At 38.5% G+C, this 27,870-nt stretch overlaps 1 pseudogene; it reads left to right on the top strand.

Moving 5' to 3' along the window:
* The first annotated feature begins 7,204 nt into the window (after positions 1 to 7,204).
* LOC132018689 (large ribosomal subunit protein uL14-like) overlaps positions 7,205 to 27,870 on the top strand; it is a 30,795-nt pseudogene continuing 10,129 nt past the window's right edge.

Genomic DNA, 27,870 nt, shown 5'->3' with positions numbered 1-27,870 from the left:
TGTCCCAGATCTTCTTCTATCTGACCCAGGTTGATGGAGCAATCTCCATCCCAAACATTGCCAGTCAGTGTGGTAGGGGGAATAAAGCTCTTTAGGGGGCCACACTGGCTACTAAATGCTCTGGCCTTGAAGTAATACATATCACTTCTTCTCATAGCTCATCACGTGGCTCTACCCAAAAAGAAGGGAACCAGGAAAAGCAATCCTGTCAAGGGGAAAGAAATGGAAGTATCTGAGGAATAGCATTTATGACTCCCAGAGAAGCATTTATGACTCCCATAGTTTGCTTCTATGACAAACAATACTGCAAAAAATAACCTTTTACATCTACCATTTTGCACGTATTATTTATAAAATGAAGTCCCAGAAATGGGATTGCCAGACCAAAAGTTATACCCATTCATAATGTTGATAGATATTGTCAAAGTTGCTTTAGATAGCAACTTCTACAATTCATTTAAAACTGACTTCCAGGATGCCTGAGTGGTTCAGTCAGTTAAGCATCAGCCTTCATCTCAGATCATGATCCCAGGGTCTTAGGACTGAGATCCGCATTGGGCTCCCGTTTCAGTGGGGAGCCTGCTTCTCCCTCTGTTTGCAGCTCCCCTTGCTCATGTTCTCTCTCTCTCTCTCTCTCTCTCTTTCTCTGTCAAGTGAATGGATAAAATCTTTAAAAAAAAAATTTTTTTTTCTGATTGCCTTCCAAAGGTTTACACACACTATTAAGCAGGCAATGTTGCACAATCTTCAACTTAAAAATTCTATCGAGAACATCAACAAGAAACTGACCTTACAGGTTTAGAAATTATTTTTGAGTTTTTCATTGAATTAAACAGCAAAAAATGGCAAGTCAAAGGTATTATTAGCCTCTTTCTTCCTATGTCAGTTGGCATTAGATTCATCACCTCTCTCACCTCTGGGGTGATAGTTCTCTGCCCTTCACATCAGAGCTGCTCTCTGAGCATCAGACTATAGACAACAGGTCATAAGCTGGCAGTTTGCCACATCTGACCATGGACAGGTTTGTTCTTCCCACAGTATTACTGCTTAAACAGATTTTTTTAATTTAATTATTTCCCAGCACATAAAAATATGGATTTCTAGCTTCTCTGATGATATCAGAAGAACTGGCAACTATGGGTCTACATGTCCCCATGCCTACAGAGGAGGGGTTGGCCACTTTTGATAGGGCACATGTGCTCTAGTTTTCTACTTCCCTCCTCCCCAGTCAATACCCAGCACCTAAATTTGGTATTAGTTGTCATTTGTCATCTGGTTATACAGTGGTTTTCTTTTTTTTTTTTTTAATTTATTTTTATTTGACAGAGATCACAAGTAGGCAGAGAGGCAGGCAGAGAGAGATGGAGGAGGAAGCAGGCTCCCCACTACAGAGAGCCCCGATACAGAGAGCCTGATGCGGGGCTTGATCCCAGGACCCTGAGATCATGACCTGAGCCGAAGGCAGAAGCTTTAACCCACTGAGCCACCCAGGAGCCCCTACAGTGTTTTTCTTACACCTAGTGTAGTGGGTTGAATGATAGCCCCCAGAAAGATATTGACTGTGTCCTAATTCCCAGAACATGTATATCACCCTCATTAGAAAAAGGGTCTTTGCAAATATCATTTAATTTAAAAATCTTGAGATGAAGAGATATCCTGGATTATCCAGATGGGCCTGAAATTCAATAGTGTATCTTTTTAAGAGAGACACACAGAGGAGACAAACAGAAGAGGAGAAGACAAACACACAGAGAAAGCAATGTGAAGACAGGGGCAAAGTTTGGAATGATGTGGCCACAAGCCAAGGAAACCAAGGAATGCTGATAGCTACCAGAGTGGCAGGAGACAAGGGCGTGTTCTCCTCTTGAGCCTTCTGAGGGAGTGAAGCCCTGCTGACATCTTGATTCAGACTTGCAGCCTCCACAACTGTGAGAAAATACATTTCTGGTTTTTTAAGCCACTAAATCTGTGATATATTGTTATGATAGCTCTAAGATGTCTCCTAGGTAATGTAAAAAGTCAGAGCTAAGGATAAAGAATGTAGATTGCAACCACATAATTAAAGTAAAAAATATAGATAATGTCTCCAAAAGAAAAAGGAAGAGGTGAGACCCAAGTGCTAGGCATAAGGAAGACCTATTCTTGGGAAGGATGGGAAGAAAACAAGGATATATCCAAGGATTTGAGAAAAGAACACCCTCATTTTTGTTGAGAACTGAGATAGTACAAAATGGGGATGAAAACAAAGTGTAAATGAGATCAAGTGTATTTAATAAGTTCAAGATACATAAAGCATTCATTTGAGGAGTTTGCTACCAAAGGAAGAAAAGAACTTCAAAGTACGTGGAAATGACACTAGTTTTACAGGGATGAGTGGCATATCAGCTTTGGCTTCTTGTTTTTGCTTTGTGTTTCTTATTCTTTTCTAAAGTATAAGAAAAATAGGGTTGAAGGAAAAGGAAAAGTTTTCTCTCTTCGACTTTTTATTCTGAGTCTGGGACAAATATTGACAAATACTTGAATTGTGATCCTTAAAATAATGCATTTTGGGGTGCCTGGGTGGCTCAGTGGGTTAAAGCCTCTGCCTTTGGCTCAGGTCATGGTCCCAGGGTCCTGGGATGGAGCTTTCTGCTCAGCAGGGAGCCTGCTTCCCCCTTTCTCTCTGCCTGCCTCTCTGCCTTCTTATAATCTCTGTCTGTCAAATAAATAAATAAACTCTTTTAAAAAATAAAATAAAATAAAATAATTCATTTTATCAAATCTTTTAAATTATTGGGATATAGTTGGTGCAAATGTTAATTGTAGTTGGAAACAAAGTTAATGTTACAAACAAAAATTAAATATGTCATTATTTACGAATCTAAAGTTAGATATTATTTGCCTATTATGTTTACAATATTTACAATGTTGTAACATTTATGTAAACAATTATGTTTTTTTTTTAATTTTTTATTTTTTATAAACATATATTTTTATCCCCAGGGATACAGGTCTGTGAATCACCAGGTTTACACACTTCACAGCACTCACCAAAGCACATACCCTCCCCAATGTCCATAACCCCAATCCCCTTCTCCCAACCCCCCTCCCCCCAGCAACCCTCAGTTTATTTTGTGAGATTAAGAGTCACTTATGGTTTGTCTCCCTCCCAATCCCATCTTGTTTCATTTATTATGTTTACAATATTATGTTTACAATAGATACTCAGTGGCAGTTAGTGAGTTGCAGAATTTTTACCTATTATTTATAATCAGAGCAATACCCACATAGTACAAATAAAGATATAATGTCCTTTGTTCCCCAAGGCAGAAAATACTAGAAGGATTTGGAAAGGAACAATTGTCTCTACCTAGTAGTGCAATTATATAAACATGAAAATTTCTGAATCACAATTTAGTAATTATATATTAAATTTAACTTTGATAGCAATGCACAATGTCTATTTGAGATTAGTAATAATAGCTAATATCTTTAAAGTGTTTTCTCTGTGTTAGGCCTTACACAAATTCATTCATTCAATTCTTCATGATAATACTGTTAGGTAGGTACAATTATCATTCTCATTTTACAGATGTGAAATTAAAGTACACGAAGGTCAAGTATATTACCTAAATCATACAGCTAGTGAGTCTTAAAGCTTCCATCAAACTCAGAGAGTCTAGTTCCAGAGTCTGCACTAGCAACCAGAAAGGTCTAAAATGAAAATCTTAAAAGAAAATGTAGTAATTTCATTTACTCAAATACAACAGCTATGAACTGATCCAAGGACTGAAATTTTCCTATTAGCTTATACAGTCAAGTGACTAGGACATCAGAATTAACATTTTTAGGATACATTAAATAAAATCGCACATTTTAAGATGTTCATGATTCATTATTCTTCTCAAAATGCTGACAATTCACCTGACTTTTATGTATAAAGAAGGTACGAAGAATTTAAAATGAATAGAACCTCCTTATAACATAATTCATTGACATGTATCTGATAAGGGATTAATATCCAAAATATATATAAAGAACACATATGGGGCACTTGGGTGGCTCAGTCAGTTAAACATCTGCTCCTGGCTCAGGTCATAAGCTTGGAGTCTTGGAATAAAGCCCTGCATTGGGCTCCTTGCTCAGCGTGGAGTCTGCTTCTCCCTCTTCCTCTACCTGCAGCTTCCCCTGGTTGTGCTCCATCTCTCTCTGTCAAATAAATGAATAAAATCTTAAGAAAAAAAGATCAGACTGGTGGCTACCAGAGGTGGGGAATGTAGAGAAGGGTAATTGGAGGAAGGTGATCCAAAGGTACAAAGATAAGTAAGTACCAGGGATAGAACATACAACATGATGTCTACAGCTAACACTGCTGTATGATACATAAGAAAGTTGTTAAGCGACTAATTCTGAGTTCTCACTATGAAGAGAATGTTCTTTTTTCTTTTTCCATCTCTTTTTATTGTAATCATATGAGATGATGAATATTAAATAAACTTGCTATAGTAATATTTCACAATATACCTAAGTTAAACCTTTAACCTAACCTGAAAATCATAGTGATTTATGTCGATCATATCTCAATAAAATTGGGGGGGGGGGGTTGTTAAAGGGTGCCTGGGTGGTTCATTTGGCTAAATGACTCTTGATCTCAGTTTCAGGTTAGATCTCAAGATTGTGAGCCTGAGCATGGAGCCTACTTAAAAAAAGAAAAGAAAGAAAAACATGTGTTTAATTATACTGTAAATTAAACTACATGCCTCAACACTTCGCAATGATATAGTATCAGAAGTTACTATACAAAAGACATATCATTGTGTATAAATCCATCCAAAACACACACAGATAGGTTGATGATCTTGCATTATAATATAATATAATATTATATTATACTATTTCTCATGGAAAAAATACAATTTACATAGAAAGGCTTCTGCTGTATTTGATGGGATTTAAATTCTGCCAATGGACAGGTATTCACAGTTCAAGAGACTCATGCACTCAGCTACAGATGAAATTTGGTTCTGTGTATTTTAAATAGCATCCTGAGGGATTATTGTCTTTGTAAATGCACAGAATGAGAACAATTTTAAGTTCATAATTATATCTAGCTTGTGGTAATCCATTATCATTCTCTGAAAGCAGGCATATGCTATTTAGCTTTTAAAAATTATGACAAAACTGATTGCAAAATTGTGAACATTAATAGCTTTAATCAAATATTAAAATAATTGCAATTACTAAGATTAATACCACAGCTAATAACAATTAGCAGTGAGATAAATATTAAAATGGAAATTTTGGAGGAAATATCATGGTTTGTCAGACCAATTAGTTGCCCAGTCCTAGTGATTCTACCTTCATCGCCTCTATCACACTCCTGCCTTTCTCCCCATTCCTTCTGCCACCTCTCTCACTTGGATTACAGAGCCTCAAAACAAGCCCTCTGGAAAATAGCATTAACCTCAACTGATTCTCCCAAAATACCACCTACAATCTCTCCCTGCTACAATCCATTAATACATAATTCCCAGAAAACTCCCAGGAACCTTCCAGAGACACACTACTCCAAGTTTATCACTCCCCGACAGAGAACCTTCCATGACTTTCCACTGCTTGCAGAATGAATGCCATATTCTCCAGTCTATCACACAGACCCTCCATGAACTTGCTCTAGTAGAAATCTCACCCTTGTTTTCCACACTCCCTCTTCCCAGATCCTTCACTCAAAACTATTTTCTCTTTTCTACATGTAGTCTAAGCTTTTCATCCCTAGATTTTTGCTTATAATACCTTGTTATTTAAAATGCCTCTCCCTCTTGGGGTGCCTGGGTGGTCTAGTCAGTTAAGCATCCAACTCTTGATCTCAGCTCAGGTTTGTTTTTGGTTTTTTCTTTTTTTAAGATTTTATTTATTTATTTTGAGAGACAGAGAGAGAGAAGAGAGCACAAGCAAGTGGAGGGACAAAAGGAGAGGGAGAAGCAGACTGCCCACTGAGCAGAGAGCCTAATGCGGGTCTCCATCCCAGGACTCTGAGATCACAACCTAAGCCAAAGGCAGATGCTTAACCCACTTAGCCACCCAGGAGCTCTATCAGCTCAGGTCTTGATATCAGAGTCATGAGTTCTAGCTGCTCTTTGGGAGCTCCACACTGGACATGGAGCCTACTTTAAAAAAAAAAAAAAGAAAGCCTCTCCTTTACCCTCTCTACCTCTGAAGTCCTCCCTCTGTATAAACCCAATTCAGATTTGACCTTGTCTTTGAAGACATCTTTGTTCTCAGCATATACTACTCACAGCATTTTTTAAAAGATTTTGTTTATTCATTTGACAGAGAGATAGAGAGCACAAGTGGCAGGCAGAAGGAGAGGGAGAAGCAGACTCCCCGCCAAGCAGCAAACCCAATGCAGGACTCGACCCCAGGTCCATGACCAAAACCGAAGGCAGACACCCAAAAGACTGAGCCACCCGCCCCTACTCATTGCATTTTATATCTACATTTCCTACAAAATTTTGCCAGTTGTTGTCTTTTATTATAGTTATTTACCTACATCTGTAATCTATCCCAAAGAGAAGGAATTTAATCTAATTCATACATTCACTGCACAAATAGTAACTGAGCACTATCTGCCAAACACAGTTGTTGGTACCGAGAACACTATCATCAGTAAGACAGACATGATACCTATCTTTGTGGAGGTTAAAGATGAATGCCATGAAAAAACAAAATTAGGTAATTAGATAGTGAGTGCTTGGGGAGGGACATGACCAATTTTGAACAGGAGAACAGAAAGCAGAGACCTGAAAAGTAAGGGCGTCCAACTGCAAAGATCTGCAAAGAAAAATACAAGTGTGAAGTCTCTGAAGCAGAATTAAGGCATACCTCCGAGACATATCTGAGAAACCAAAAAAAGGGCAATTCAGTGGGTTTATGAACTGTGAGGAACAAGAGGGAGAGTGGTAGAGTTGAGAACAGAGGTGGGCAGGGCCAAGTACCAGAGGAAATGGAGAGGACCTGGGGTCTTATTCAAAGTGCCACCAGAAGTCAATGGCAGCTTGAAGTGGTGGAGTGATAGGATCCAGTTTACATATTTTAGATGTCACTTCCATTCAACCTATATTCACTATTGTATGCAGGCAAGAAGGGAAACAGAAAACCCAGTCTCTGGCTTGGCCTGCAGTTATGTTGATAAAAACAGAGATAGAAAGAGGTGGTCAGATTCAGAATGTATTTCAGAGAACCAACTGACTCTGAACTTGTCAACAAATTAAATGCAGTTAATGAGAAAAAGAAGAGAATCAAGAACTCCTCCAAAGCTTTTGCCCTGATCAACAGGAGAGATGGAAGTCCATTAATGGAGATCATGAAGGCTAGAAGAGGAGCATGGTCAGGGATACTGGAGAGTTTCTTTGGACATGTAGATTCTTAGAGCTCTACTAAATGCTCTGCCTGAAGACATCACACAGCAATTAGATAGAAAAGTTAGGAGGTCAGGGGAGAGGTCTGAGCTAAAGGTACAAATTTGATACTGTTGAGCACTTAGATGTTTTTAAAGGAAAAAAGATAAGGACACTAAGAACAGATTATAAACAAAGAAGAGAAGTGGGGTGCTAAAACATTTGAAGAAGAGAATTCAACAAAGGAGACTGAAAAGTGGCAGAGAGGTAGCAATTACATGAGAACAGGGGTCACAGATGCCAAATGAGAAAAGCAGTTCAGGGAGAAGGGAGTGACAATGGGACAGAACGCTAAGAAGTTAGATAAGCTAAGTAGAAAGAGACTATTAGCAGTACCTCCCTTAGAGCTAGTAAGGGGGCGTTTAGCAGGTGTTGTTCTGGCTCTCCTCCAGCTGCCCATGGGGCAGAGACTCCTCAAGGACAAAAGAGATTCCAGCAAGAATCTGCATCCTTCAAGAAGACATAGGCCTCCCCAGAACCCCAGAACTCCCTGCCTATATAGTCTCAAGTCTACCTTCAAGGCCAGCTTGGGCACTCCCCCCAGGTCTACTCAAGGGGAAGCCAAAGGATGATTGATTGCATGGGGTGAGGTCAGAGCAGTGATTCATGAACTGAGGAGTCCATTCTCATGCATGCAAGTCCATTTAAAGTATGGGTTAATTTCCTAGGGCTTCCAAAAGAAGTTGCCAGAAATTTGGTGACCTGCAATAGAAATTCATCCTCTCACTGTGCTGGGGGCCCAAAGTCCAAAATCAAGGTGTCAACAGAGTTGGTTTCTTCTGAAGGCTGAAAGAGATGTGTTTCTTCTGAGAACTTCACAAAGTCTTCCACGCCTATCTTCCAGCTTTTACTGACTACCAGAAATTCACAGCATTCCTTAGCTTGTAGCTGCATAACCCCAGTCTCTACCTCTGCCTTCACATGGCCTTCTCCCCTGTATCACTGAGTCACTATATAAAATCTCCCTCCTCTCTCCTTTCCAGTCATTGAATTTAGGGACCACCTGAATCCAGAATGATCACATCTTGAGATCCTTAACTAAATCACATCTACAAAGATCCTATATCCAAGTAAGTTCACATTCACAGGTACCAGAGATTAAGACCCAGACATATCACTTGGAGGGGTACTAATCAATCACAAAAAGGTGCGAGATATGGTCAGGAAGAAGAGCATGGCTGTAGGCCATGTCAGGGTACAGTTGTCCCTATGTTGCCATATTCCACCAGGAACTGAAGAGTCTAAGAATTTGAAATTCAAACTTGATTTTCTAGGTCTTTATAAAGTTGTATTTGTCAAGATAAAAGAATGGAATATATTTTTTTAATCAATCTGTAAGCTTGATTTATAAGTTCTTTGTTATATGGTTTATACACCACCATTTGAATCCTTGTCTTGGTCCTTGCAAAAGTTAGGGGCAGGTCTGACCATTGGAAAATATGAAGGTCATTAATGACTTGAATGACAAAAGCCTGATTGGAGTGGGTTTGCGAAAGGAGGTAAGGTGAGAAAGTATAGAGGGTGAGCAGAGACTAACAACTCTCTCAAGTTAACTGTGAAAAAGGAGATAAACAAGGGGATGCCTGGGTGGCTCAGTCAGTTAAGCATCTGCCTTCAGCTCAGGTCATGACCCCAGGGTCATGGGAGTGAGTCCTGCATGGGGCTCCTTGCTTAATGAAGAGACTTCTCCCTCTCCCTGCTTGTGTGCTTGCTCTCTCTCAGATAAATAAAATCTTTAAAAAAAAAATCTTGTTTGGGGGATGGAGGGATGGCATAACTGGGTGATGGACATTAAGGAGGGCATGTGGTGTAATGAGCACTGGGTTTTATATAAGACTGATGATTCACAGACTTGTACCGCTGAAATCAATAATATAGTACAAGTTAATTAATTAAATTTACAGTTTAAAATGTTTAAAAAATAAAATTAAATTTAAGCAAAGGAAGAGAAATGGGAAGTTAGTGGGAAGGGGGTGTGGAGATCAGGGGCCTGTTTTGTTTTAAGATAGGAAATATGTTTACATGTTTGTATATTGATAGGGATAATCTAGTAGAGGAAGAGAAATTAGCAATGTAGGAGATAGAAAGAAAAATCATGGTCTTGGAACAGGTGAAAGTATGTGGCTTCTATAACATGGGACAGGATGGCCTCAGACATGTATGTGGAAAGTTTGTTCACCAGAACAGAAATTAACAGTGCATGTTCTCCAATATAGACAGGTAGACACAGCAGTAAAATGAGCAACTTCTCATCAAAGAGTAGGAGCTGACCATAGTCAAAGTTTTTTTTTTCTTTTTTAAAGATTTTATTTATTTATTTATTTGACAGAGAGAAATTACAAGTACACTGAGAGGCAGGCAGAGAGAGAGAGAAGGAAGCAGGCTCTCTGCTGAGCAGAGAGCCCGATGCGGGACTCGATCCCAGGACCCTGAGATCATGACCCGAGCCGAAGGCAGCGGCCTAACCCACTGAGCCACCCAGGCGCCCCCATAGTCAAAGTTTTGATAGGCAAATAGGACAGAGGGAGAAAGTGCCAAGGGAGTTGAGAGCTTTTAAGGAAGTGATTATAGTCCTGGATCTCAGGATCTCGGCTGGACAAGGAGGCCAGTGAGGCCATGAGGATGAGAGTGGACACTGAAATGGGGATGGTGCCACAGGAGGGTGATAATGTGACAAGAGTGGGAATCTACTAGCTCAACATCGAAGCCATACAGGAATGGTTTAGCGGGTGATCAGAGTTTGATATTAAGTTTTTGTGATGAAATATCAATTATTGTTAGCACTTTACATCCTTAGACACTTCAGAAATATGGTCTCCTTATCATCATCACCCAGCTGAGAGGAAACAAAGTGGGTAATGGGAAATGCTGAATCCCACTGTGCTCTAAAATCCACCAGCGGGTATCATGTGGCTTCTGTGGAATAATGCCATTTGAAGGTTGGCAGAAAGTAGAAATACTGTGTACACTTGCTCAGGGGAGACTAGTGAAGAGATAAATGGGGGCTGGGCTCCAGCCCAAGTTCCACACACCAAATCTTATAGGGGGTGCCCGGAAGAAAAGTTTACACTGTAGGGGACAGTGGTAGCCTCTTAATAGAAATTCTTTTTGAACTTCCTGTAGACTTTCTATCCAGCTCAATGAGAAAAATGTAGTATCAGAAATGACCAGAGAAAATAATACACCTGGACTTCAGCTACCAGCCTTAAACACACAAGACCCAGTACAACTCACTTCCTGTAAGCTGATCAACTAGAGAAGTTCAACCTTATGATATCTAGAAGACTCAGAAAGCAGCACTTCTGAATGCCAGGGTTGACTTTCCTCCAGTCACCTCTCAATCCAACTGAGAAAAGCCATATCCTTTATCAGCAATGAAAATAGTTATTTTACCAAATATCTATGCCTCAGAGGCTTTGTAATGGAAGATAGTTCATAACTCTTATAATAACCCCTACAGGATGAAATGAGAGAATAAGAGAAATAAAAAATAAAAGATATTATGACCAGAAGGATATTAATCATATTTCAACTTTCTAAAAAAAAGGTTTCACAGTAGTGACCATCCAGTCATGAAATATACGTACTCAGACATATAACTGATTTCCATTCACTTCCGCTCACCTTTTCTTGTGGAGTCTCAGGGAAAAATAGTTAATCCTTCATGAGGCAAAAGAGAATTCGTCCAATATCTCCTGCAATAATCTGTGCTTTTAAATTTGGGGCAAGAACAGTGGCTTCTACTAGCTCAGAAATTTCTAAGAGCTCTGACACCACAGAGATGTGAGAAAGAAGGAAGAACAGGGGTTTAAGCTCCTCTGACATTTTTCACAGGATTAAGTATCCTTGGCATAGTTCCCAAAGTCAGACTGGCTCCTTAGCTGATATCATTGTGAGTCAGGCCACAGCAAGACAAGATGAACATGGACCTATATTCAAATTATTCCATGCAGGCATATTCAAGTTAGCAATCAAAGCACTACTCACACTCTCTTTTATACAAAATGAAATGCTACCTCTACTGTGTTCTCTCTGTAAAATGCCACCTATACAGGCTCGCCTTTTAGCAGCATGCTGAGAGATACTAGATAAGAATCACATTTTGCCCTTCAACGGACTAATGGATAAGGAAGATGTGGTCCATATACACTATGGAGTATTATGCCTCCATCAGAAAGGACGAATACCCAACCTTTGTAGCAACATGGACGGGACTGGAAGAGATTATGCTGAGTGAAATAAGTCAAGCAGAAAGAATCAATTATCATATGGCTTCACTTATTTGTGGAGCATAACAAATAGCATGGAGGACATGGGGAGTTAGAGAGGAGAAGGGAGTTGGGGGAAATTGGAAGGGGAGGTGAACCATGAGAGACTATGGACTCTGAAAAATAATCTGAGGGGTTTGAAGTGGCGGGGGGTGGTGGGAGGTTGGGGTACCAGGTGGTGGGTATTATAGAGGGCACGGATTGCATGGAGCACTGGGTGTGGTGCAAAAATAATGAATACTGTTATGCTGAAAGTAAATAAATACTTTGAAAATAATTTAAAATTAATTAATTAATTTTTTAAAAAAAGAATCACACTTTGCCGAAGATTGGTGCCCCTCCAAGTCCATGACCTCTGACTGCCTCTGAGCCCCCCAGCTCCTGCTGTCTTTCTCATAGTACTGCTCATCTTCCTTCTACACTTCTCTCAGCAGCTAATCCAAACCTCTACTTTTCCCAGACATTCTTTCCCTTCACTCTCAGCCAGTGACTTCACTTTCTATATGGAAAAAGAAAAAAGAAATCCCATGAATATTCCCTCCATGTCCCATGTTATCTATTCTCACCCCCATTCTTCCTTCTTTCTTGATGCACTAGAAGTAGCCTTCTTACAGCCTAAGTTGATCTCATCTCCTTTGCTCTATAGAAAATTGAGTCCTTCCAGGCTCTTTGGGTTAAGGAGAAAATAATGGGAATAATTTCCATAATTATCTCCTCCACTACATCTCCTAACTCTCCCTCTCTCCTGGCTCTGTCCCTTCAGCAGATGAATACGTTCTAGTCTCCCACCTTCTCCCAATCCATTCAGGTAACCCCAATAGAAAAAGAAAATCCTTCCACTCCGAGTTTGTGGAATAGGGTCCATGGTTTTCAGAAGCTTCCTGAAAGTGTATCTAATATTCTGTTATTGCATATGCACATTTTTTGCATTTCTATAGAAACAGGATTGGTGATTTTCCTTGGAGTCTTAAATAGGCTGGTAACCTAAAAATGGTAATGAGCCACTCTAGATCTCTCTAAAATGCAGATCTGCTTGTGTCACTCTCCTAATTAAAATACTTCAATAGCATCCCATTAGCTTCAAGTTACAATCCAAACACTTTCACATAGCCTGATCTGACCTATGCTGCCCTCTTTTGAGCATTTTTTATGTCCCCAGGCTTCACCACTAGTGAAATGGAGAACCAAAATTCAGACATCTCCTTGAAATCAAAACCTATGTCTTAAGTAAAGTGACTTACAGAAACTGGCTTATATTTATTTAAAGTCATCCCCTTAATAGGACCAATTCTTCAGAAATAAATGAAAGGCATTTTCTCAGCCTTATTTAGAGCGGGGACTCTGCTTTTGACTCTACTTTTGTCCCATCTCCGGGAAGGACAAGCATGGTGTTTTGTATTTCTTTTTTTTAATTAACATATAATGTATTATTTGTTTCAGGGGTACAGGTCTGTGATTCATCAGTCTTACACAATTCACAGTACTCACCATAGCACATATCCTCCCCAATGTCCAACACCCAGCCACCCCTTCCCCCTACCCCCTCCACTCCAACAACCCTCAATTTGTGTCCTGAGATTAAGGGTCTCTTAGGGTCTTGTCTCCCTCTGGTTTCGTTCTTGCACAGAACTAAATACAGAGACAGAAAGAGGAAGACAGGGAAGGAGAAAGGGATAATGAGAAAAATGAGTACCCAAAAAAAGCTGGAGAAATCTAAGATCAATGGACTGTACCAATGTCAATATCCTAGTTGTGATATTATTCAGTAGTTTTGCAAGAAGTTACCATTGAGGAAAACTTGGGAAACTGTACAAAGAATCTCCCTCTACTATATATTTCAACTATAAATCAAATGTGAAGCAATAATTATCTCAAAATAAAACATTTAATTTAAAAAACCAACACCCAAGGTAGATCCCAAGGAGTAAAAACAGAAATAGGGTTTTCAGTTTCTCCACAGAGCACCGGTTTGAACCTGCTCTCACACTGTACCTGTGATATAGTAGAACCTCAGAGAGAAATCACTCTATGAGGTGTCTGAAATGACTGCACACACCAAGAGATTTGGTCTGGGGGACGTAGACATGAACTCCTTCACTATAGAGATTTACTTGGTTTTCCTGGTTTGAGGATGTGTCTACTTCAAACTAAAAGCTGATGTGAGGGCAAAAGTTATACAGGAATTCACTACACTTTTTTTTTTTTAAATAAGAGGGATAGGCTGACCAGTATCCTCCCAAGAGATCATGTCTGCCAGACCTCAGAATATGAAATTATTTGGAAATAGTCTTTGCAAATGTAATTAAATTAAGGATCCCAAGATGAGATCATTCTGGATTTAGAGTAGGCTCTAAATCCAATGACTAGTATACTTCTAAGAGGAGAAGAGTATATACAGAGACACAAAGGATAGGCATATGAAGGCATGGAGGCAGAGATTGGGGTTACATAGCCACACATCAGGGAATATCAGAATCCACTAAAACCTGAAAGAAGCAAGGAGGGATTTTCCTCTCATGACTTCAAGGGAGCATGGCTCTCTAACACCTTGATTTTGGACTTCTGGCTTCCAAAACTGTGAAAGAATAAATTTGTGTGGTTGCAAGCTTCCAAGTTTATTGTAATTTGTTACAGCAACCCAAGAAACAAATATAGCAACTCTTCCATAAATTAAAATTATTCTGAAATAGAAAGTTTATTAAAAAAAAAAAAACTGGTATGAGATCTGATATGTTATCAGCAAGATAGAGCCTACCCTGAAGAGAAAAAAGGCAGAAGCAGGAGATCTTTGTCGGGATGGGGGATGAGGAGAAAATAAGACAGAGGTAGAACTTGACCAGAATACACAAGCCCTAGAAAGAATATCTGAGGTGTCACAAGGACAGTGTTGCTCCAAGAAGCAATGGAACTGGATCATTCAAGCCATTTGGACAGGAGTCCAAGGGACCACTAAAATCTCAGGAGGTAGAAGAGGTTTTGGCAGTAGGAGATGCTAACTTTTATGTATGCCCATCTCATGTAGGGTTTGTACAATTTACCTATGATATAGAAATATTCTGGAGGATCTATAAGAATGGTATGCAGCCCTATGAGGGAATTGATAACAAATTTATCTAATCTTTAAAATAACTGCAGAAAGAAAAGAATACACTTCCAGAACTAACCTTACCCTGCTCATAACCCAGGCTCTCTACTGAGGAGGAAAATCCCAGCTAGTTATTTTGTGCATACTGACAAAGTGATTCTAAAGTTTATATGGAAAAGTAAAAAAGAGGAAGAACAAAGTTGGAGGACTAATACTACCTAGCTCCATAATTTACCATAAAGCTACTATAATAAGACAATATGGTATCAGCTAAAAAATGGACAAATAAGTTAAATAGAGCTACTCTACAACACAGCACTTGCACTCCTGGGTATTTACTCTAAAGATACACATGTAGTGATCTGAAGGGGCATGTGCACCCAAATATTTATAGCATCAATGTCCAAAATAACCAAACTACAAAAAGAGCCCAGATGTCCATCAACAGATGAATAGATAAAGAAAGCGTGGTATATACATAAAATGGTATATTATGCAGCCATCAAAATATGGAGATTTGCCATTTGCAACGACATGGATGGAACTAGAGGGTATTATGCTAAGTGAAATAAGTCAATTAGAGAAAGTTAATTATCATGTGATCTCACTCATATATGGAATTTGAGAAACAAGACAGAGGATCATGGGGGAAGAAAGGGAAAAAATGAAATGGGATGAAACCAGAGAGGGAGACAATACCATAAGAGACCCTTAATCTCAGGACACAAACTGAGGGTTGCTGGAGTGGAGGGGGTAGGGGGAAGGGGTGGCTGGGTGTTGGACATTGGGGAGGATATATGCTATGGTGAGTACTGTGAATTGTATAAGACTGATGAATCAACAGACCTGTGCCCCTGAAACAAATAATACATTATATGTTAAAAATAATTTTTTTTAAAGTTTAATGGACAAATATTCTGTTCAATGTGACAGAATAGATAGCATAGAAATAGACCCACACAAATATAGTCAACTGTTCTTTGACAAAGGACTAAAGGCATTTCAATGGAGAAAGGACAGTATATTAGTTTGCTAGAGCTGCTAAAACAAAATGTCACCAACTAGGTGACTTAAAGAACAGATTTCTTTTTCTCAAAGTTCTGGAGGTAGATGCCCAAGATCAAAATGTTGACAGGTTTGGTATCATTTGAGGTCTCTTTCCTTGGCCTGCAGATGGCCGCTTTCTCACTATGCCCTCATTTGGTCACATCTTGGTCTATGTATGTGTCTGGTATCTCTAACTTCCTCTGTAATAAGGATACCAGTCATATTGGGTTAGTGTCCACCCAAAAAAACCATTTTAACTTAATTACCTGTATCTGTCTCTAGATATAGTCACATTCTGAAGTACTAGGGATTAGGGCTTCAACATGTGAATTGTGGGGGGACACAATTCAGCCTATTAACACTAGTCTTTTCAACAAATGGTGCTGAAATAGCAGGACATCCACATGTCAAAAAGAAAGAAGGAATCTAGACACAAGCTTTGCAACTTAGCAAAGTTAATTCAAAAGAGATCTTAGACATAAATGTAAAATAGAAAACTATAAAATTTCTAGAAGATAACATCAAAGACAATCTAGGTGACCTTTGATTTGGCAATGAGTTTTCAGATACAGCATCAAAAGCAGAATTCATAAGAGAAATAATTGACACACTCAAATTCATTAAAAGAGAAAATCTTGTTTCCTGAGAAAGACACTGTTAATAGAATGAAAAGACAAGCCACTGATCTTTGTAAAACACACCTGATAAAGTACTTATATCCAAAACGTATAAAGAATTGTTAAAAATCATCTGTAAGAGAACATAAAACCTGGTTTAAAAGTAGGCAAAATATCTGGGACAGACACCTCAACAAAGATATACAGAAGGCAGGGGCTTCTGTATGGCTCAGGTGGTTGACTGTCTGCCTTAAGCTCAGGTCATGAGTCTGGGGTCCTGGGATCCAGCCCCACATCAGACTCCCTGCTTGGTGGGGAGCCTGCTTGTCCCTCTGTCTCTGCCACTCCTCCTCCTTGTGCTTTCTCTCTTGCTCACTCTCTGTCTCAAATAAATAAATAACATCTTTTTTAAAAAAAAAAGACATAAAGCAAATAAGCACAGAAAAAATACATGCCATCAAGGAATTGAAAATTAAAAGGGAGAAATCACTACACACCTATTTGAATGGCTAAGTTTGAAAAAACAGCATCAAATGCTGGCAAGAATGTGGAGCAACAAGAACCCTCCATTATTGCTGGTGGGGATGCAAAATGGTACAGCAACTTTGGAAGAAAACCTAATACCAATAGTTTCATACAAACATAACATACTCTTAACATACAATCCAGGAATTACATTCTTGGATATTTACACAAATGATTGAAGATGTATATCCACACAACAATGTTTGCGCACAAATGTCTATAGCAGCTTTATTCATAATTCCAAAACTTGGAAGCAACCAAGATGTCCTTCAGTAGATGAATGGATAAACAAACTGTGGGACATCCATATACTGGAATATAACTGAGCAGTAAAAATAAATGAGCTATCAAGCCATGAAAAAACATGGAGGAGACATAAATGCATATTCTAAATAAAAAAGCCTGTCTGAAAAGAGTAAATACGATATGATTTTAATTATATGGTATTCTATGGGTAGCTAGCTGGTTCAGTTGTTGGGTATTTGACTCTTGATCTCAGGATCATGAATTCAAACCCCACACTGGTGGGAAAGCTTACAAGGCAGGAAGAAAAGGAGGGAGGGATGGAGGGGGAGGGAAAGAAAGAGACACACACACACACACACACACACACACACACAGAGAGAGAGAGAGAAATAAAGAAACAAAGAAAGAAATAGAATTCTAGAAAAAACAAAATTGCAGAGACAGTTAAAAAAAAAAAAAAATTAGTGATTGTGGGGCACCTGGGTGGCTCAGGGTTAAGTGTCTGTCTTCCCCTCACTTCATGATCTCCAGGTCCTGGGATCATACCAGCATCAGGCTCCCTGCTCAGCTGGAAGTCAGCTTTTCCTTCTCCTTCAGCCTCTCTCCTCTGCTTGTGGTCTCTCTCCCTCAAATGAATAATGAGTAAATAAAATATTTTTTTAAAAAATCAGTGATTGCCAAAGGTCGTGGGGAGGGGTGAATAAGTGGAGTACAGAGGATTTTTAGGACAATGAAACCATTCTCTAAGACATTGCAATGCTAGATGCATGACGTTACCATTTGTCAAAATCATGGAAGTGTACAACACCGCTGTGAACTACATTGTGACTTCCAAAATTCACATGTTGAAGCCTTAACCCCCAATGTGACTATTTTTGGAAATAGGGCACCTAAGGAGGTAATTAAGGTTAAATGAAATCGTACAGGTAGCGCACAGATAGGATAGGATTAGTGTCCTTATTTAAAGAGACACCAGGGGGCACTCTGTGTATGTGTGTCTCTCGCCCTCTCTCCCTCTCCTGTCTCTGTGTCTCTACCTATGTTTCTGTCTCTGTGCTTGAGCACAGAGGAAAGGCCATGTGGGCCCAGAGTGAGAAGGTGACTTTTTATAAGCCAGGAAGAGAGCTTTCCCCAGAAAATAAATCCTACTGGACCTTGATCTTAGACTTTCAGACTCCAGAACTATGAACAAATAAATTTCTGTTGTTTTAACCATCAAGATACCTGTCATATTTTGTTAAGGCAAGCCAAGCAAACTAATAAAAAAAAATAATAGTAAAACTCGTTGAGGGGTGGAGGATAGATGAGAACCCTGTACCTTTTGCTATATTTTTCTGTATACCCAACAGCTGCTGGTGGAGAAAAAAAAGAAAAGAAAAGAAAATCTATTAATTTAAAAAAAAAAAAAACCTATTTAACTGAGAACTTTTGGGACTTTTACTATACAGTATATGTTTCATACAGATTAGAATCTGACCATGCTCTCTAGCTATAAATATATCACCATAAATTAAGAGTTGTTAGTTGTGTCTGTTCATCAAAGGTTTTTATCTTTTTGGTCTTTTTTTTTATTTTATTTTTTTAAAGATTTTATTTATTTATTTTTGTGAGAGAGAGAGAGCACACATGCACATACCCAGGAACAGGAGCAGGGGTTACGGAGGGGAGAGGAGGTGCAGAGGAAGAAGCAGACTCTCCTGTTGCACAGGGAGCAGATGCAGACTCTATCCCAGGACCCTGGGATCAGGATCAGAGCCCAAGGCGGAGGCTTAACTAACTGAGCCATCTAGATGCCTATCTCTTTGGTCTTTAACGAAAATACAACTTTGCTGACAAGGAAAAAACGGCTAAAATATATTTGGCTTTTTAAATTTTTCCCAAGTTTTTAATTAGATTCGAGTTAGTTAACATATAGCCTAATATTGGTTTAGGAATAGAATTTAGTGATTCATCCCTTACATATAACACCCGGCACTCAAAATACTAGTATCAGTCAAGGTTCAATCTGAAAAGCAGAACCAGGGTCCCTCTACCCCCACCCCATAACAAAGAACTATCCAGTCCAAAATTCTGCGAGTTTCTTAATCTCCAAACAGAACATTTTTGGAGCAGGGTGGGACATGTTGATTTGCACATTACAGGATATTTAGCCACATATCCGAATTCTGCCAACAGGATGCCAACAGCAAGCCTCATGCTTGCACCATTATTCCTCCCACTCCCTCATTCCCATCAGGATAATCAGATGTCTCTAGATGTCTCTAGAGATCACCAAATGTCCCTTAGGGTTCAACATTATTCTCTACTAAGAACCACTCTTGTGAAGGGATTTGACACAGGGATTGTAGGAGTTGGTTAAGCAGGCTCTGTAAAGGCTAGTGTCCCCAAATCTGATGACAGAGCTTGAAGTCCACAGGGAAGGCAGTCAGGAGGGAAGATGGAGGTATAGTGGGGACGACCAAGTACAAAGTGAACAACGCATCTGGTGAAGTCCAAGAAACTGAAAGAGGACCTGGAGAAGGTGGAGTGGTTGCACTTCCAACAAGGTGCACCAGCAAATAAGTGACCAAGTGTGTAAGCTACAAGGTGGTCACTGCTTCATTTCCACCCTAATAATCTTGCACAAGAATATCTCCTGTGGCCTGTCCTAACTGGAAATTCACAGGAAAGGAAATTCTGGGAAATGTAGTTCAGTCCAGTCAACACACTCCAAAGCCATCACAAAAATAGTTTCACTTTAATGTTACAAAATGAAAGTGTTCAAAGCTAATTAAGTAATCTCATTATAGATTTTATTTATTTTCAAATGATCTTCAAAGAAAAATATAACAATACTCCAGTGACTCTGCAGGGACCTTTAACAAATCATACATTTTCTACAAAATATCAATCTGCTTAGTTTATAATCAAATTCTGTCTTATATATCACCTGCACTGTGGCCATACAGAAATCAGACTTTTAAAATCAATTGAAAACTCAGTATAATACCTACAGAATATTTACAATTTATATTCACAGAGGTTAGCTGCTAATGACAAGGAGGACTGATACCAAAATGTAATCTAAATGAACCTCCCATTTGCTCCTACCCTTCCCCCTCTCTGCTAAGTATCTAACTTTATCTCTTCGAGGTAATTTTGAATGGCCCATATTTACATAATGCATCTGCTATCGATTTTTTCATTTCCAGCTAATCAGTTTAGAATCCATCTGCCAGAGTCTGAAGGTGTCCTTGCTGGAGCTAGTTACAGACTCTTCCTTGTGAATGATCACGTAGATTAGGAAAGATGGTGTCCTCTATCTGATATATAAAATCTTAGTAATTTAGGAAGTTTTCTCATAATGATCTACTTAGAACATTAAAATATTAATATTTTAATAAAGCAAAATCCCTGTGGGACACCTGGGGGTTCAGTGGTTAAGATTCTGCCTTCAGCTCAGGTCATGATCCCAGGGTCGTGGGATTGAGACCCACATCAGGCTCCCTGCTCCATAGGAAGCCTGTTTCTCCCTCTCCCACTCTCCCTGCTTGTGTTTCTTCTCTGTCAAATAAATAAATAATCTTTAAAAAAAAAAAAAAAAACCTGCAAATAATAGCACAATCTCTCTTGCTTCCCCTTTGTAAGGTTTCCAAGAGAATGGGGACTGAGATGTAACTGGAAAACAACTTAGAAGATATTATCATACTGGTTCAATAAAGTCTTTGTGAAGGTGTCCCCATCTGAAACAGACTAAGTCTGGGAACTGCCTGACTCACATTGGGTGGACACCCATGGAGTTAACAATGCCTCCTCTAAAATCCTATGAGCCAAATATTCCTGCCCTCCTGTTACCCTGGATCCTTAGGGGGTTCTGGCTACCAGAAGGATGTGTTCTGATCAGCAACATATTTTACAGTAATATGGATCCATCTCTATCAAGATCATATCCTTTATTTTTCTGTCAGTGAGACTATAAACTTCGAGATAAAAGTATAAAAAGAATGCCAAATGTACATGTCCTCATTTTCTTACCTGCCAAAAGAAAATCATTTCTCCTCAAGAGTTTCCAGGAAAATCAGGGGTGCTTTCACTAGCTAATGAGTCAGTCCTGATTTATGGTTAACCACTACAAATGGCCAGGCCAAGAATCCACAGCTTCAAGCCTCAACAGTCTCTCAGAGGCATCATTCTGAGACGGAACTCTTCTCCGAACACCAGCGCCCAAAACTAGGTAATTTTAAGATTTATTTATTTATTTATTTGAGAGAGCGAAAATATGTGTACAGGAGGAAAGGGCAGAGAGGGTCTCAAGCAAACACCGCACTGAGCACAGAGCCCAACACAGTGTCGGCTGCTCAAAGGACTGTACCACACAGCCACCTCGGTAATCATTCTATTGTGGGTAGAACCAAACACCAGGTTTCACATCTGTTCCCTAGAAGGAACTCAACTTATGTAAATGGTTTAGGGGTGAAGAGGCATGTCCCCTAATTTCACTCATCAGCATTTATTTGAACCCCAGATAACACAACTTATTACACTTGTTTTTATTTCTTCCCTCTTCTTCAACAAATGCCAATAATAGAGATGTATAAATTGCATCTACGTTATTGCTAAGGAATTATTTAAAAGTAGATGCAGGGGTGCCTGGGTGGCTCAGCGGGTTAAAGCCTCTGCCTTCAGCTCAGGTCATGATCCCAGGGTCCTGGGATTGAGCCCCGCATTGGGCTCTCTGCTCAGCAGGGAGCCTGCTTCCTCCTCTCTCTCTGCCTGCCTCTTTGCCTACTTGTGATCTCTGCCTGTCAAATAAATAAATAAAATCTTTAAAAAAAAAAAAAGTAGATGCAATAATTGAATTTCATGACATGACTTTTCCTGCCATTTTCCTGTGGATATGAGCTTCCATTTCTTCCTCATCTGTAAAATTGGGGAAATAATAATAATAATAATAATAATGCTTAGCTCACAGATTTATTGAAGGATTAAATAAGTTAATATGTGCAAATTAATTAGAGAAATGCCTGGTATGGGAAAAGTAATCAATAAATGCTTCCTGTAATTATTATTGTCAAAATAATAATAGATAGGGAAGGGTGCCTGGGTGGCTCAGTCAGCTAAGTATTTGCCTTCAGTTCAAGTCATGATCCCAGGTCCTGGGATCGAGTTCCACATTGGGCTCTCTGCTCAGCAGGGAGCCTGCTTCTCCCTCTCCCTCTGCCCTCCACTCCCCCTGCTTGTGCTCTCTGTCAAATAAGTAAATAAAATCTTTCAAAAAAAATAATAGATAGGGAGGATGGATGATGGAAGGAAGGCCGAGAAGGTACAGATTCTGTGGGACATCTGGACACAGGGCTCCTTGGTCCCTAAGCCCATTGCATTAAGTTCCTTGAGCTCATATAATTTACACTTTGTACAATGCTAAACATTATTTAACTGAGAACATTATAAGGCCTGGATACTTCAGTAAATCAGTCGCTGAGAACAATTATGATAAAGCTCATTTTTTAATAAAAGAAACCAGTAAACATTCAAACAGTCAAAATTTTCTCACATTTATTTTATATTCTATGCTTTGTCAAAGTTTATGTGGGTGGAAATTTTCTGTGGATTAAAAAATCAGGCAAATGTGGCAAAATAGGAACAAATTTTAAATCTAAATGATAGTATTAGGTTTTCATTATACTATTACTTCAACTTTTCAGTATGATTAAAATTTTTCACAATAAACAGTAGAGAAATGACAAAATTTAAAGTATATCTTACAGCTACTAAAAATCTAGGCTGGGGTACCTGCGTGGCTCAGTTGGTTAAGTGTCCAACTCTTGATTGCGACTCAGGTCATGATCTCATGGTTGTGGGATCAAGCCCCATGTTCAGTTATGCACTCAGCAGAGAGTTTGCTTGAGATTCTATCTCTCCCTCTCCTTCTGCCCCTCTACTCTCTCTCTTTCTCTCTCTCAAATAAATAAATCTTTTTTTTTTTAAATTTAGGCTAATACTTGTGGCTTTTTTAAAAAGATTTTATTTCTTTATTTGAGAGAGAGATCATAAGCTGGGAGAGGGGCACAGGAAGAGGGAAAAGGACAAGCAGACTCCCCAATGAGGGTGGAGCCCGATGCAGGGCTTGATCCCAGGACCCTGAGATCATAACCTGAGCCAAAGTCAGAGACTCAACTGACTGAGCCACCCAGGTGCCCCCAATATTTATGGCTTTTATATCTATAATGCTGCATACTGTTAAATGGTAACATAATAATAACCTTTATACACTATAAAATCTTTAAATATACCTCCTGAATCACCAAAGATTAATGATATTTACATTTTTAAAATAAAGGTAAAATTAATAAATAATTTTGGTTTTTATAACATTGTTTAAAGATTTTATTTATTTATTTTTAAAGATTTTATTTATTTATTTGACAGACAGAGATCACAAGTAGGCAGAGAGACAGGCAGAGAGAGAGAGGAGGAAGCAGGCTCCCTGCTGAGCAGAGAGCCCAATGCAGGGCTCAATCCCAGGACCCTCGGATCATTACCTGAGCCAAAGGCAGAGGCTTTAACCCACTGAGCCACCAGGCGCCCTGATTTTATTTATTTATTTGACAAAGAGAGAACAAGCAGGGGGAGCAGCAGAGGGAGAGGGAGAAGCAGGCCCCCCTGCTGAGCAAGGAGCCTGGTGTGGGGCTCCATCCCAGGATCCTGCAATCATGACCTGAGCTCAAGGTAGACACTTAATCAACTGAGCCACCTAAGCACCCCTGAACACTGTTTAAATAGAAAAATTGGAGACTTCAAGCATATCAACAGAAAACAGGATAAACTATGGTACATCTATACAATGGAATATTACACAGTCTTTAAATAAGAATGAGGAAGTAGTATATATGCTGATATAACAAGAATGCCAAGATATATAGTTAAATGAAAAAAGAAAAGAATGGATCAGTGTGTATGGAATACTCTTGTTTGCCTAAAAAAGAAAAAAACTTTTATCTGTACATATAATTCATATATGTATATTTAATAGCTCAGGAAGGATATCCTAAACATGGGTAAATTGGAAGGAACTTGGTGACTGAGAAATAAAAGTGAGAGGAAAACTTCTAGATTATCCTCTCCTGAAAGCTTTTGAATTGTAAGTCACTGTATCACTTACTTTAAAAATAAATAAAGCAAACATCTTAAAATAAATATTTAAAATAAAATAAATAGAAAAATAAGATAGGTGAGCAGCATATTTTAATTCATACTTGGAAAAGTTACAAAATTAACATGAAACTAATACCTAAATGATTGAGTAGCAATGATCAGTACCACAAAACTGGCAAAACCAATCCGTTCTTTTTACATAAAGGTGAACAATTAACAGACCACTTTGTAAGGAAAGCCTGGGAAGAAGACTAAAGGTCTCAGTTAAGTTATGAAATCACCACGATCATTGTCCATTTTCAAGATCTCAGGAGTTTCTGATATATGGGTTTCCTTCAGGAGCACAGGAAACTCCTCAGAGTGGTCACCTGACCTTTGCCCATTCCATATCACACCATAGCCCAGGGTTAGCTCTGGCTAGAGAACATAAACTCCAAAATCAGTTCCAGTACCACCTGGTCCCACCATATTGTCAACTCCAAATCCAACATTTTTTTAAAAAAGATTTATGTTTCATTCAAAAGAGAGAAAGAGGGAGGGAGAAAGCACACCTGAGCCGGAAGAGGGCTAGAGGGAGTCTTTAAACAGACTCCCCGCTGAGAGGGGAGCCCAACATGGGACTTGATCTCACAATGCATGAGACCATGATCTGAACCGAAATCATGAAAAGGACACTTAACCAACTGAGTCACCCATGTACCCCACCAAATCCAACATTTTAGATTCCTTTTTTTTTTCAAATTTTGGCAAATTTTTAGTCATTTTCCCTATTTGTTTGTTTATGCCAGACACAAACTTCAGTTAATAAAGAAATCTTTTCAGGGCGCCTTGGTGGCTCATAGGGTGCCTCTGCCTTCAGCTCGGGTTATGATCCCAGGGTCCTGGGATCGAGCCCCACATTGGGCTCTCTGCTTAGCAGGGAGCCTGCTTCCTTCTCTCTCTCTACCTGTCTCTCTGCCTACTTGTGATCTCTGTCTGTCAAATGAATAAATAAAATCTTTAAAAAATAATAATAAAGAAATATTTTCAAACCTTGAATACAAATTCAGATATTTGTTTTACTCCCATTCTGGTTAAAATTTTGAGTATCATAAGTCTGTCATGTCCAAATTCACCCACTGACAAAGTAATAATCCTTTGTTCTAACTACCTGGGGAGACTTCTGTTTTTACATGGCTCATACTTATTTAGATAGATGATATAGATATAGATGATATAGATATAGATACAGATATAAATATAGATAGAGATAGATAGAGATAGAGATAGATAGAGATACAGATTAGATAGATAGATAGATAGTAGCTGCCTCTGTGCTGGTTTCCAGTGACCCCTATCTCCTGGTATTCACACCCTTGTATAATCCCCTCCCATTTAGTATAGATGGGTTTAGACTCATTTCTAACAAAATATAGCATAAGGATGTCACTTCAGAGATTAGGTTATAGAAAGATTATGGCCTCCATTTTAAGGCCTCTATCTTTCTTCCATCTAGATCATTTGGCCGAGGGGGTAGTCACTTATGTTGTAAGGCTGCTCTGTGGAGAGGCCCATGAAAGTGAGCTTGGAAAAAAATTCTTTAGTCCCAATTGAGCCTTGAGATGACTGTAATCTTGGCCAAGAGCTTGACTGCCATCTTGTGAGAGACCTTGAGCAAAAGGCACCCTGCTAACCTATTCCCAGATTCTTAACCCTCAGAAACTATGAGATAATAAGTGATTATTATTTTAAGCTACTAAGTTTTGGGGTAAATAGTCAGTGATAGAAAATTAATAAATGCTAAAACTATTAAAGCTGAAATTTAAACAAACTGATGCAATACCTGATACATTCCCTAAAATACAGTATATCTGTTGTCAAAATAAGATAAATAGCAAAGAGTATATGCTTAGTATGTTAACTGACTGTGTGATACATGATTAGAAACCTCATTTTAATAATGCAATAATTAATTAAAATAATAATCACATTTTAAAGTAATGAAGACCTTGGAATGACTCATCAAAAAAATGAAATACTGTTTATCATAGCAAGTTTTGCATATTTTTACATTCTATATGTAAAAATCCTTGTATAATATTAATGTATTAATAATCTCTGTTTTTGCATAAACATAATCACTAATCCCCAGTTCTGCCAGATAATAAACAGTTTACTGAACCTGAAATTCAATTTGTAGATTGAAATTTTATTTCAGTCATAATTCCTCTCGAATCAATGCCTGAAACACACTTGATATAAAGAATGGGGCATGAGTGCCCTCTTGTGATAGAATAGGCATTTAAATGCATTTGTAAACATTTTTCAATTGTCTATGATATGATTTGAACCAAATCATTTCACAAACACAAAACGCCCTTTATTGCTAGGCCAACTTGTATCAGTATTTTAAGTGTGGAGAGGACAAGTACCTGAAGAACTTAGCTAATGTCAACAGACAACATGAAAAAGTCACACTAAAATTTCATTCCTTCAATTGTTCTTATTGCTACAACAAAAGCTGAATATAACAGAGGCTCTTTCAACCAATCATCACTTAACTATCTCACAAATCTTCTCCATTCCTAACTAGAGACTAGACAGGACCCCAGAACAAGAGTTTCAGAACCAAGCAGGTAGGTTCCAGTAATGCCTCCACTCTCTAGGTCTCACTGGGTGAAGTGTTTACTATCTAGGGGTCATTGTTTGATCCTGAACCTATTTATGTCAACTGTACTTCTATTCAAATTATGTAATTAAATTAAATAATGTGAAAAATAATGTTTTATTAAAAGAAAAATGAGGTGTTACTACATAAAAAGATAACAAAGTGGGATCCTTTAGAATGACTTTAGAAAAGGTATTCAAGAAAAAACTTTGATTATACATAAGTAAGAAAACTATAAAAAAATTAAGAATAGAAGTCACAAAAACCCAAAGGAATTCTAAAACCAACAGCATCAAAACATCAGCAGACTACTTAAAAAATAAATTCTAATAAAAGCTTTGGACTAGGGGTGCCTGGGTGGCTCAGTCAGGTAAGCATATGCCTTCAGTTCAAGTCATGATCCAGCAGGGAGCCTACTTCTCTCCTCCTCCATCTCCTTCTGTCTGCTGCTCTGTTTGTGCTCTATCAAATAACTAAAATCTTAAAAAAAAAAAAAAAAAAAAAAAAGCTTTGGCCTAAAATCAAAAGACTGGTATAATATTCATTTTTACATTTTATACTAAAATAAAATATTTTAGGTACATATTATATTTTTGAGTGATTTTCTATTTTAATCAAATGTTTTGACTCACTGAGTTTGAAAGATTTTTTTCCCAAATGCCCATATTTTATATATATTTAGATAAAAGCTTGTATGGAATATGAATTTGGACAGATTTTTTTTTAAAGATTTTTAATATAATTTTTTTTATAAACATATATTTTTATCCCCAGGGGTACAGGTCTGTGAATCACCAGGTTTACACACTTCACAGCACTCACCAAAACACATACCCTCCCCAATGTCCATAATACCACCCCCATC

The sequence above is a fragment of the Mustela nigripes genome, chromosome 5, assembly GCF_022355385.1.
Source record: "Mustela nigripes isolate SB6536 chromosome 5, MUSNIG.SB6536, whole genome shotgun sequence".
Taxonomy (NCBI): domain Eukaryota; kingdom Metazoa; phylum Chordata; class Mammalia; order Carnivora; family Mustelidae; genus Mustela; species Mustela nigripes.
The sequence above is the reverse complement of the archived record's forward strand: the minus strand, read 5'-3'. Positions and strand labels throughout refer to the sequence as shown.